Below are 13722 nucleotides of genomic sequence, written 5' to 3' on the forward strand. Positions count from 1 at the left end.
AGAACCAGCAGGTGGTATCTGGCTGAGGTGCACTGTAAGGTTCCAGGATATGAGAAGATCTCCGAGAGCCTCTGCTGTACTTCTGTGTGGTCCCCAAAGAATAAGAAGAGGACCTCTCTCGCTTACTGCACAGTCCAGAGGTGGACGAGTCTCCAGTTGAGTGCCCACCATGGAGGGGAAGGTCATCCCTACATTAGTTTATCTGCCTTAGTGGTGAATCCCACAGCCTCCCCAGGGGCACCTGCTTCACTTCTGAGATGGGCCTAGGTCTTTAGGTAATTAGGATCCAGCTCCTTCCCATAGGCAAGCACCCTTAGTCTGTCAAATGCAAGCTGAGTGTGAGGGAAATCCAAGATGGGCAATGGAGTTGCCGACTGTCTTTTAGACCTGGGGACTGCCTGCGGTGATGGGGACTAGAGCTGGATCCACCAATCCCCTACCTACCTGCCCTAAGTCTTCTAGGGATTGCTGCGATGGGGTAGAAATAGTGATGACCGGTGGAAAGGACAGAATGCGTCAGACATCTCTTGTTCTTGCCCCTGTCCTCTTGACGTTTAAAACTAAGGCTTTGCTCCTAGGTCACCATTGTCTCCTGGGTATTTATGGAAAGAAGGACTTACAATTGTAAACGTGCATCTTTTGCAACTCACAAGCATCTCTCAAGGATCTGAGAGTCATTCCTAAAAATGTCACCATCAAAGGAGTAAGACCTCAGTCTCCAAGACTCCTGGGAAGGGCAGGAGCTTAACTTTGGTAATTATCAGCCAACAAACACAGCCGGCCACATCTCATTTATATTAGCCAATACTTTGTAATTTGTACTTCTCTGAAAGTAAAAATGCCCTTCGTTACTTACTTTTGATTGGCTTTAAATATCACGAATTCAGAAGATGACAGAGCTGAATTGTGTATTTTTAGTCTCCCCTTAGCTGTCCTGTGGCTAATACCTATGACTTACGGGTTATAATGATTATGATTGCCTGTTACTTCTCAGGAACCTGGAAACACTTTTAGTTGAAACCACTGATTCTTCACTTAGGCCAAGGCAGGTGCCCAGCAGGTGACTCTTTGACATCAGAGGACCAAAACCAATACCTCAGTCATGCCATTTCTGTGAATGCATCCTGATTATGCATTCATAGACCACTGATTACTCCACCTCCCATCACCTTCCTTAAGCCATTCAGCTTCTCTACCCAAACCATATCTTCAGGTAGGTCGATTTGAAACTTTTGTCTCCCCTCCACTCTCGGACACCTTGTGAATAAACCCTTTCTCTCTGCAAAACTCATGGGTTCAGTGATTGGGCATGCTTCGTAGAGGCCAAAATGGGCTTGGCTCGGCTGCACCTTTCTCTCCGCCGTCACCCGCGGCACCAGCTTCGCACGGACAACAGCTCTAAACACATTCTTCCTGCTTTCTTCCCCGGATCTTCTCCGATCTGGGGGTACTCACTCAGTCCTCAGGTTTGTGCCCACCTGGACATAGAGGGGGTAACACTGTGGGAGAGCTTTCACCCATGAGGAGTAGAGCCCCTGAATGTATTTGCTCTCCTCTTCCATCCTTTCAGTGGATAATCCTGAGGCACATTCTATACAGCTCCTTGGAGGTGCCAGTGGGATTGAGCCCCTGTCATTCAGTGATGGAAAGCAGGATAATACGTTCTTGCAATTTCCTGCCTGTCCTTTCTTACTTTCCATCCACCACTTCTTCTCTTTCCCAGAATAACTTCACCCAATAAACTGCATGCTAGCAAGCCCTTATCTTAGGCTATGCTTTCTAGGAGGACAGGCTAAGATAAGCAGCATGTATCCAACTCTGCATAATTATCATAAGCCTTTCTCCCTATCGTTATAAAGCGTATAAACATTTTTAATGGTTGTAACATAAGGCAGGCGCTACAGCCACACTGCCTGCCAAACTACGGCCAGTTAAGTAACGTTGAACAAGCCATTCAGCTTTTTGATGTCAGTTTTTTTATCTATAAAATAGCGATAATAGTAATAAGCCTCATAGTGTTATTGAGAGGATTACTATGTTAGCTCAGATGAAGTGCTTTGAACTCTGCCTGGCACAGAATTACTAACACTTACATTATGTTTTCTATATAATAATAATGAATTGGCTGATTATAACTTTCCCACCATTTCTACCATTTTTCTACCATTGAACAATGCATGACATGAACCGTACGAGGTCTGCTGAGAGTCATATTTGCTGTGTGAACCATCGATCTCAGTGTAAGTCCTGTCTGCAGCTGAGAAGTCCTCGGGAGAGAGTCCTAGCTGTGGAATTTCTGGGTCCTATTACCAACTGCTTTCACCTACGGCAGCACTTAGGACCCTCCATTGCAATGGCCTAATCATTGTTAAAGCCTGATGTTGCCTGTGACCATTGCCCCCTTGCTAAGGCTATAGTCCTTGGGAGCCAGGGCTTTTGTTTTTCATTGTGTTCTTAGCACTTGACAGATTAAGTCAGCTTCTTCTATGTGCTGGTCCCAAAGTTAAATGACTAAACAAAGGTTTTAATACATATTTATAAGATGTTCACCAAAACAGGTGGCATATTCTTAATATATTTTTAGAGAGCTTATGTAATATAGTAAAAACCTAAATACATTGATTAGGACATGGAGGACATTTAGTTAGAAGTTCGCAGAAGAGAGACACAGGATCCGAGTTCACAAGTGCTGACACTCAGAATGTATTACTATAATATAAACTTACCCATCCACCCCCAGGAAAAAAGGAAACATGTTTCATATTCCAACTGTATCAATAACCAAGGGGCAGAAATGGAGCTCATAAGAAAACAAACATTTGGCCTTCATAATTAAAGTCAATATTAGACAAAGACCCCCAAAAGGCAAAGTGATCACCTGCATCCTCTTAGCTCATGGCTTGATGATCCTGCCCTACAAGCTGTGGGAGAAACAGCTGCTTTGCCAGGGCTCACCTGGTTAGAATTTTTCATGGAGCGTAACTTTGAGGGAAAAAAACCCAGTCAAGCAAAACTGTGCAAATTAATTTGGATTTATGTTACTGAGTGCAGATCCCAAGCAGTTGTTTGCAAAGGAGTCTGAAGGAAAATTGAAACACTAAATGTCATAAGCAGAAAAATAATTGACCGCTTTGGAAGCAATAAAATTAGTACCTTCTGGGAAATTAAACTCAGAATTACAAAAGGATGCAACGTGTAAACAGAACTAATGGAAACAGGCACAATATAAACCACTATTAATTTGGAAGTAGTGGGATTCTACAATACCTTAAACAAGCATCAGGGTATATGTTGTTGGGATGTGTGTTAAGATATGGGGGTGAGGATGCCCTATTTTCTTCCAGGATATATACTTCCAATATAATGCATGCTATAACCAGGTGCGGTGGGAACACATACATGCTGGAGCAATTAGTTTTGCCTGTTCGAGAGAGAGATAGTCCTTTCTTTCTTTCTTTCTTTCTTTCTTTCTTTCTTTCGTGGTTTCTTTCTTTGTTTATTTGTGTGTGTGTGTGTGTGTGTGTGTGTGTGTGTGTGTGCGTATGTGTGTTCTCAGATACAAAGTGGGCATAAGATGAGTTTCCCTGCTCTTTGAGATATAAATATATTTAGTCCAAACTCCTGTCTTACAAAATGAGAAGCTCACTGTCCTTCTAACCTCCTTGGGCTTCTTGAGTAGCAGCATTCTGGGAAGGTTTATATTCTTCCTGGTTTCAGAGGTTAGGCATTCCTGATTCTAACAAATGACACCCTTTCATTGTCACCTGGCTGTCACATATGTTGATCTTTGCCCACACTGCATCATACCCACCCTGGAAACCACTGGTATTTCACTCCCCCAAATGCTAACTGTGCAGCCGTGTACTTTTCCTAAACAATGGAAGTTGGAGGGCTCTCATACCATATTATCAAGCATGACATCAACCTGAGTACAGCCAAGTGTCACTTAATATGGGGATATGTTTGGAGAAACACTCCTCTAGGCCACCTTGTTGTGTGAGCATCACAGAGTGTATTTACACAAGCCTAGATGGCACAATCTGTTACACACCTGCTCTGCGGTGAAATGTATATGGCATAGCCCATTGCTCCTGGGGTCACAAGGAACACAAAGACATGAGATTAAATCAGGCACAAGAGAAAATGAACACAGGACCAGCTATTTCACAATAGATTAAATGACATTTGTGGGGCATCCACAGACAGGGATAAAACACAGAGAGTGTAAGAAAGGTTGAAACAATCTGAAAATAGGTCTCATGAAATCTATAGACAAATAGGTTTTTTTGTTTTCTTTTGCTTGTTTGTTTCTTGGCAGACTCATGCTTTTTAAAGTCAAGTTAGTTATAAATATATTAAAAAATGAGAATACTTCACAAGAAAATCTAGTTGTATGGCATTTTGGTCAATTTTTTGTTGTAGTAACACAATACCACAGACTGGGTGAGTTATTAAAAAAAAAAAAAAAGAGATTGTATTAGTCGGCTTTTTCACTGCTATGAGTAAAGGTTCAAAAAAGTTTGAACTATAAGGTGTGGTTAGTCACAGCAATGACCCCACTCCTGGTACCAATTTCTGTATTAGTCAGTTTCTCTAGAGAAACAGAATCAACAGGAAGTATGATTATAAGAAGGAGATTTATTAGGTTGGCTTACATCACCAGAAGCTGGATAGTCCACAAGGGCCATCTTTAGGTTGGAGAGCAGGAGGAACCAGTAGCTATGCAGTCCAAGAGGTTGAAGCCTCAGAACAAGATGGATCAACAGTGCTACCCTAGTCTGAGACCAAAGGTTTCTGGAAACTCCCTGGAGAATCACAGACAGAGGTTTATTAGACAGAGTAAGATAGTGAGAGTCTGATAAACTCAGGCAATTGCCACAGCAATCAAGAAACTATTCAAGAAGAATTGAACTTGCATCTGCTGCTGCTTCCTTGCTCTTCCAACCTGTATTCCATCTAAGCCACAATCTTATTAGATGGTGCTGCCCATGCTTAGGGAGGGTCTTCCCTTCAGTTCACTCTCCCACATGCCAATCATTCCTAGACACGCCCCCACTGACACACCAGAAGACTCTTAATCGTTTACATCCTTTAATCCAAATCAAGTTGACAATTCAAATTAACCATCACAGAGGTTTACCCTAGCCCACAGTTCTGGGCAAGGTAGAGGGGACAGAGAAGAGCTTCTTGCTGTCAGAGTCCAAAGGCAGTGCCAGGTGTCACATGGCAAGAGAGGGGTGTGCACACACCAGAGCACCTGTGGAAGTGATGTTCAGAGACACACTCGGCTGTTCTTCTGAGTATTAATCCAGTCCCAAGAGGGCTAGAACTCTTGCAGGACAGCACTAACTCTTGCAGAAGCCCATATAACCTAATAATCTCTTAAAGATTCTACTTGCTGATACTGCTGCTTTAAGGAATTAAACTTCAACATAGGCTTTGGTGGGGATAACCCATCTTCAAGTCACAGCAAGATCTGAAACATTGGTCCTGCTTTCCTCCTGGCAATGATTGACAGGCTTTAATAATGACCCACCCATTGCACTGGGTTGGCTTTACTCATTTCTGCTAATTTCTGGTCTCTATCAGCTTTTTAGAATTTTAGCTCCTACCCTGGGAGTGTGATTTAGGGACCTTGATGCATAAGGTAAAAATCAAAACACTTTGTTTAATGAGAATTCAGGCAGTCGTGACCATATCAGGCCCAAACCATCAATACTGATATTCTCCTGGAACTTCTGAAGTACATGGTTTCTGGAATAATATGATGGTATGAGATAAAGGGTGATCAAGGGTAAGGATAGGATGGAGATTAAAAATTTAGGTCAGGGCCAAACCCAGCATTCCTGCAGGACAGCCTCTCAGGCCTGGCTGACCTATTCAGTGCAGGTTTAACAGCAGCAAGGGTTCCAGTTTCCAGTTTCTAGGAGTCTCTCTGTTCCCTCTTGCCCTGTTTCCTCTTATCTTATCAAAACACGATTTCAGCAGCTAGAGAATGCAGGTAGGTAGGGGCCCCTTTGCTGGCTGATTCCTTCCATATGTGGGTTATTTCATTTTCCAAGGGGCTTTAGGGTTTGGGAAAACTACTTGTCCAGTGTAATCACCTATGAGCTAGTATAAACTCAAGCTTTACTGCAATTTATTAGTCACTGACACACCAGAAGAAAAAAAAAGTTTAGAGAAACTAAGAAAACAACCATTCAAGATTCTAATCTGAGGTTCATTTGAACATACTTGGGGTTTAGAAGAATCAGAATAGTAAACCCATTTCTATCAGGATTCATGCAACATCTTGCATAGAGTGATATTTTAAAGCCAATATGGTATAGATGAGCACACATAACCAACACAACCCCAGAATGGGTTCAATTAGCAAGTCCCCAATCTTTGGGAATCTGATGCTTGAAGTGCTCTTGTGAGTAATTAAAGTGCTGGATGTGTATTAGTTTTCAGATTTTCCAAAACATCTTTTGTAAGTACAAAGTTGGTATGCCCTAGGGCAGATGGATGTCTTTTCTGTGGTTTGAAAAACCATCACATTAGCGCTGGGTAGTTTCTTAAGTATCTCTAGCACTCTTTACAAAGCTGGGAAAGTATAAGCCCAGAGCAGAAACTCATTCATTCAGAAAGCCACTGAGCTCTTATTTGTTGTTGCTCTTGAGGTGGTAGAAAAGGAATCCTTGCCCTCCAGGAGTTAAAAGACTGGCTTAGAAGACAATTTGTAGCTAACAAATGTAAGATGATTTTACAAAATTTAAATGTCTCATATTTAACTAATAAATGTAAGAAAAGGACAGGGATCAGTACAGATATACCTCCATGTCCACGTGGGATTGGTTCCGAGGCCACCATAGATACCAAAGTTCAAAGATGTCCAATTCTCTCCTATTAAATGAGAGCATTTGCACGTAACCTACACACAGTCTTCTGTATACAGTGGGTTCTCTGTATCTGTGGGTTCTACATTCATGGATTCAGTCACCTTTGGATTGAAAAATTGTAGTTGGCTGAATTTGAGGATGCAGAACCAGCAGATACAGAAGGCTGTATTTAACCAAAGACTTTTTTCTTGTTTTATTCCCCATGTAGTAGAACAATATAGTAGAAAAATGCTTATATAGCATTAAATATTATAAATAATAGAGGTGATTTAAAATATACAAAAGCATGTGTGTAGGTTACATGCAAATACTATGCCATTTTATGCAAGGGACTTCAGCATCTGCAGATTTTGGTATCCCTGTGGGTCCTGGAACAAATACTCCCTGGACATCAGAATACTTAAAAACATCTCTACTGTTATACATTAAATCATCTCTAGATTACTTACAATACTTAGTAAAATGCCTATACATCCCTTTATTTGAGTGGATGCAGCACAGTACTTGGCAATTGGCAAATTCAAATTTTGCCTTTGAAATTTTCTACAATTAGGTGATTGAATCCAAGGATGCAAAACCCATGAATACAGAGAGCTGATTGTGCTATAGAAAGGTATATCATAAATGCATTGAATCTGGGCTGGTGCAAATTCCCCACATAAGTGGCAATGAAACAGAGCCCATAAGGATGAATAGGCAATAAGTAGACAGAGTGAGTCTGGTGAGAGGTGGGTGAATGACCCACTCAGGGTGAAGAGTTAGGAGGTCTGGATGATGGGCATCGGGAGAAGACGTACTCTGATAGTATTCTGTGTTTTCTTCCCTCTCCCCGATATCCCTCCAAACTAGTTTAGAATATTGATGGTCCTTCATCTAATTATCTTTAAACATTTCTGCACAGTGTACCATTCTAGGCATTGCAAATGCTTGCTCAATTTTATTCCAAAGGGTAATCATTGTCACAGACCCTATAATTGTAGAAGTTTCTGCTATATTACCCTTATTTGCTTCTTTTCTGGGAAAAAAATGCTGATTAACAGAGAATCTTACAAAAGATTTTTCAAACTTTCCAAATCTGCAACAAAGAAGGAAAGGAGGAATCTCCTGACTAACTGAACTCTAAATCAATTTTTACTCCTTTAAATTGTCACAGATTTCGGTGACCAATGAAGCGGTATGCAGAGTGCTCTCATTCGGCTCTCCTGCTCATGTTGTTACATGGGCTTAAAGCCACTGGAAAATATCAGCAACCTATGATCAGAAGCACCTGGAAATCTTGGCCCCATTGTATATCATTGGACCATACATTAGTGAGATGCTAACAGGATTAAGCAAATGTTTCTGCTAAATCAGCTGTGGTCAAATTTATATTGCTTTAGGGAAAAGTGGGTGACCTGGTGGTGAGGAAGATGTAGATGCCGGGGGAGAGGTGAGGGTGGTGGGGTCCATGGTCTGGGGGCTTCCAGAAGGACCACTTAGCCTGGACATCTGTGCTTAGAATGAAGGCACCCGTGGACACATGCTGGCAAGTAACATGTCCCATTTTAGAGATGAGGAAACTGCCTGTGCACTGTGGACTGAAGCCTGCAGAGTTGGCCTGACTTGGCTTCGGGCACGGAGCTGGTGGCCCTTTACACCTGAAATGCTACCAGTATTCTACTGGAAGAGTTAAACTCTTAACACAGGTGGCTGGGGAGGGACAAACCACGTATCACAAGACACAATTGGGTCCACCTCATTTTCTGCCTTCATACAAGCAACAACACATTGACTCATTGACATTGTAGCTGTGGCCCCTGACTGAGCCTAAGGGCTGGTACCCAGGGACCCACTGCAGTAGCAGGTTTGGAGGCAGGCCCCTGCATACTGCTGCCTTTGTATGTTGGTAGAGGAATTATCACTTTGATATTATCTGTGTAGGTTAAGTATGGTATAAGGAGACATGTACAGGTCCTAAGGTGACAAGGGGTGGACTTGTAGTCTATGTTTCCAGAGAAGATTAACATATACCTGAGGGACTGGATGGGGAAGATGCACCCTCTGTGTGGGTGGACACCATCCAACAACTGGAGACCAGGATTTAAGGAAAGGGCAGAAAAGTGTGAACTCTCTGGTACTTTCTTACTGAATGGTATGCTCTTCTCCTACCCTTGAACATTAGAATTCCAGATTACTCAGCCTTCAGATTCTGGGACTTGCATCTATGGCTCCTGGGGATCTCAAATCTTCAGTCTTGACCCAAGAGTCTCACCATTGGCTTCTTTGGTTCTCAGGTCTTCTATTTGGACTGAACCAGGTTTCTCTAGTTCTTCAGATTTCAGCAGCCTCCATAATCATGTGAACTAAATCTCCTAATATGGCTTCTCTCTTCTATCCATCCTTCCATTTATCTCCTATTGGTTCTGTTTTTCTGAAGAACCTGACAACATGTGATTAAAAATTATTTTCTTAGTCTTCTAAAGGATGTAATTGTAATGATCTGAATTTTTGTCTCTCAGCTGGTCTTTAACATGAAGGGGAACTCCCTAGTGTAACGGGGAGGGGATTGATTTTGTTCACCTAGTACTTACTATCTTCTAATAATTAGATCAGAAGATGAGCCTAATGAAGTCTTTGAGTGGTAGCAACCCAGAGTAGTTCTATGGAAAACTTTCAGGTGATATTGTCATTGCAGATGGGTCATGCAGGCAGCTGTTTTATGGTAAACTGCGAAGAGACATAGCATACTGCTTTGCAGATGTTTGCATGGTGACATCTTTCCAGGGAAAGATGCATGGTAAGAGATAAGTGCATGGTAAATAAGATTTTTATTTTTCCTGCTACCTTCCATTTCCTGTTTCCTTCTGGTCAAACTTTGCCTTACAGGAGTTTTATCATCTGGCTCATTTTTTTTTTTTTTTTTCAAAGAAAGTCTTCTTGGGCTTCCAGATCCCATCCCTTGAGAAGTGATGTTTCATCTTAGACTAGAAGTGTCAGGTGGAGTAAAAAAAACTCTAGGCATATAGATGATCAGACTGGCTATGGGGAGCAACACTGACTTTCCTGGACAAGTGATTGGTTGGCCTCAGGTGGGTTCCAGGGCTGTTGGTCAAGCTGAGGAGATCAAGATGCTACAAGTCCAGGAAGCAGATGGTGTCAAAGAATCCAAGACCAAGTTTCATACAATGTATATCCAATACAACAAATCTGCTATGAGTGGACAGCAATGAACATTCATAAATTCTTTGAGTTATATACTTGCATTGATTGCAAAATATGATATTGTAAATACCTTCTTCTGTCTCAAACTACTGTAGGGTCTCTCAGATCTAGAGCTGCCCCATGCACATGAAGTATAGTCCCTTTGACTCTGAGACCTACCATATAGGGCCTAAATCCTACTTGAAAATTGGATTTGTTGCAGAATAAAGTGGTCATCAACATGGATCCTTACTGCAGAATTACTCAGTCCCATTAGTACTAGGCTCTGTCTCCATAATCTTCATCTATTGAATACTTCCCATTTCACTTAAGAAGATAAGAGAAGATAAATCCAAATGAACATGGTACTTTGAGAGATGTCTCTTTGACTAGCTCCAGAGTTAGAGGAGCAAAGGAAACCATGACTGGCAAAACAGATCCAAATCAGCTTTCTAAGGAAATGGTCAACATATATGAGGAAACAAGCTTCATACCAACTTTGAAAATGAGAGACAACTAAAAATATCTAAGGACCAGCTTCAATGGCCTAACTGTAAGAGAAAATGTTAGGTCAAAATTACAGATAGACTGGGCCTGAACAGATACATGTCTCCAGAGTGGTGCTTCTAGTTTCCTGTGACCATGCAAGACACCGCTGGTGATTTTCTAATGCTACCTTCTTGACCAGACTTACACTTCTCCAGCTGGGCCAGATAAGAGGGTGGTGAGATCATGTAGGAAAGTACAAGTTTCTGGCTTTTAATAGCTCGCCCGAGCAACCAGCAGGAATTCTGCAGTGAAAAGTAAAGAGGCCTTTAGAATTTGATCCAGGTTCAAGATTAGCTTTCTTCTCCCTAAATGTTTTTGGGTAATTCACTTAAAACTCTCGAGATCTCAGTTTCATGATTTGGCAAATGAAAAGTCAGATTCTTCTTCTACATCTGTAAAAGGGGGACAGAGGAATAGATGATCTCAATATTATTTGGAATAAGGGGCCTTGTTTTAGGCTGGGTTCCTTAGAAGCAGAGCCAGAGAGAGAAATTCTTGTGAAAAGAACTTAGTGAGGGATTGCCCAAAGGAGAAACCAGTAAGGGAGTGTGGGAAGCAGGTTAGAGCAGAAGTCCAGAAGAGATGTGATGTTAATTGAGTTAAATTTCAGATTCATTCTAGGAAGAACACTGGAGTATGAATGCCATAACAGATTTGGCCAGTCTTGGAGCAAGGCAATTGTGTTTTTGTCTTATGCGTATGGTATCCCTTATTGATTATAGACTGCTGTTTTGGTGTTCTCTGTTGCTATAACAAAATACTTGGGGCTGAGTATTTATAAGAAAAAGAATTAGTTCATAGTTTAGCAGAATGACAGTACAAGGTTAGCCTCAGTTTATTCTATAATGAGGGCCCCATTGGCTGGGCCAGAACATGGAAAAAAAAAAAAAAAAAAAAAAAAAAAGGAAGGGAAACTGGCCACATGCAGAACATATCACATGATAACAGGAAATCAGAGGGCAGGGAATGACCAGTCTTGATCTTTTTGGAACAACTTGCTCTCAGAGAACTTACTTTGAGAGACCAGCATTAATTTCTTCTGAAGATAATTCCCCTTAATGACCTAATTACTTCCCACTAACTCCCATTTCTCACATTACTGTACTGGGGACCAAGTTTCCAGCACATGATCCCTCAGGGGACACATTCAAACCAGGTCTAAACCACAGTAGTTGCCAAAAGGAAGGTGAGTATAAGCCCCCAAGCGTTTCTGGAAGAGATGACAATTCTCTGGAGAAGGGGGCTGCTATAGACTCCAGGCAGCAGACACTCACTGTAGTTAAAAGGTGTTTGTGCCAATAAAGAAGATCTGAGTAAGGCACCATTACCATTCATTGCAGTTCACCACTCAGCTCTACTCTCTTCTCATATCAGGTTTATTCAATGCAGGCACAACGTCTCCAGGATTCTAGCTGATGGTAAATTCTGGAGAAAATTATAAAAGGAATATTGGTGGGATGAACAAGAGCCCCACTGCTTAGGCTGCTACAAAAGCCACAATAAATGTTAATTATCTCTCTCTTCTTCCACCCATTTTAGATTCTCCTTGGCTAAGTGCTTGTACTAGTCTAAGTGGGTGTGACTAATGGGTGACCTGCCTCTCTCTGAAGAACTCTGGATCCTGGTTACTATACTCTTATCAGGCAATGGTTGCTATACTTGGCCAAGTACAGTGACAATGATAATAGCAGTATCAAAAGATACTGCAGTGGATTATCTGGGTTTCACAGCTACCCCTCTCTGCCTTTATCACGAAGCAGTAGTTCTAGATCTTCATGATGAGCAGGATCAACAACAATAGTATCTTCTAGCATGGTAACTCATTTCTTTTCCTGTTGCTCTATGGACACAAGAAACCCAAAGTGATCAGCAGCTGCCATGGTGCTAAGATTAGTAGGAGCCTCACTGTGTTTCTTAGTGGAAATATTCCATATGGGAAGTTTTCTCTGGATTCACAAAGTCTAAAGTTGCAGAAAGTCACAGATTCCTGAGTAGGTCACTGAAAATGATGGAGAGATGAATAGCCCTACTTCTCTCTTCTGGTTCCCAGATGTATGCATTTACTAGTAAGAACCCACTATCGTATGGCTGTTGGTTCAAAGTGAATGCTTCATTGAGAAGGAGAGTACCTCCTGTTTACAAGTATCATATTGAGCTGGAATTTCAGCTGCATCTTTAAGATCAAAGAGTAGATCCTACTGGTAGATCCTACTCTACCAGGTCAACAGTTTCTGGGTGGTATATTATATTGTATATTCAGTGAGTCCAACGCACACGTGAATTTAGCTTTTACTCCTGGTACAAGGTCAGGTTTCCTAAGTCCATCAGTCTTGTGCAAGTAATTTATTGAGGTTGTATTTTCAGTAAAAATTTCTGTAAAAAGGAAAGGGAGCTGGTTAGGGCAGGAAAAGAAGTCTATTTCATCTATTTCATAATGGTGTTGTAAATGGCACCACAGAATTGTCCCACTCTGAGGCAAGGGATCCATGCTTTTGTATTCTGACATCAGTTAGCTGTTGGTCTTAGGCTACTACTGGGGGCAGCATTTAAAGATGAGGTGGATTCCAATAGCTGAGGGCAATTTTCTGGAGAAGTGTGCATCTGGGCCAATAGCAGCTCAAGTTCAAATCAACCGGATAATGGATGTGCTGGCCCAAGAAAGATTTGGGTGAGGCCCTAGCATTTGACTCCACCATATCTTTGTAACATGAAGGGTTTGGGATTACCTTAAGAGGACTGTCAGTTACTAAGCTTGACGTTTCCCTATCCCAAATTCCAAATCTGGCAAATCTAAGCAGCTGTCAGACTGGAATATCACTGCTCCTTTACTGCACTGTCACTCCATCTAGTCAACAGATTTGTTAAATCCTGACTGTGACAGACATCGATGATATGCTTTGGGGATATGGAAATAAATCAATCTTGCTCTGATATGCACTGTATCCCCAGTATTTTATAGACAGCATTAACTAAGATTTCACATAGCAGCTGAAGTCTCATAGCCTACCATGTAACAAAACCATTTATCAGGGTAGGGCATTAAGTCTCTTATAGCCACCAGGTGTTTCCATATTCCTGCATATGATGTCTGCCTGTCAGCTTTTGGATGACT

The sequence above is a fragment of the Sciurus vulgaris genome, assembly GCF_902686455.1.
Source record: "Sciurus vulgaris genome assembly, chromosome: 1".
Taxonomy (NCBI): Eukaryota; Metazoa; Chordata; class Mammalia; order Rodentia; family Sciuridae; genus Sciurus; species Sciurus vulgaris.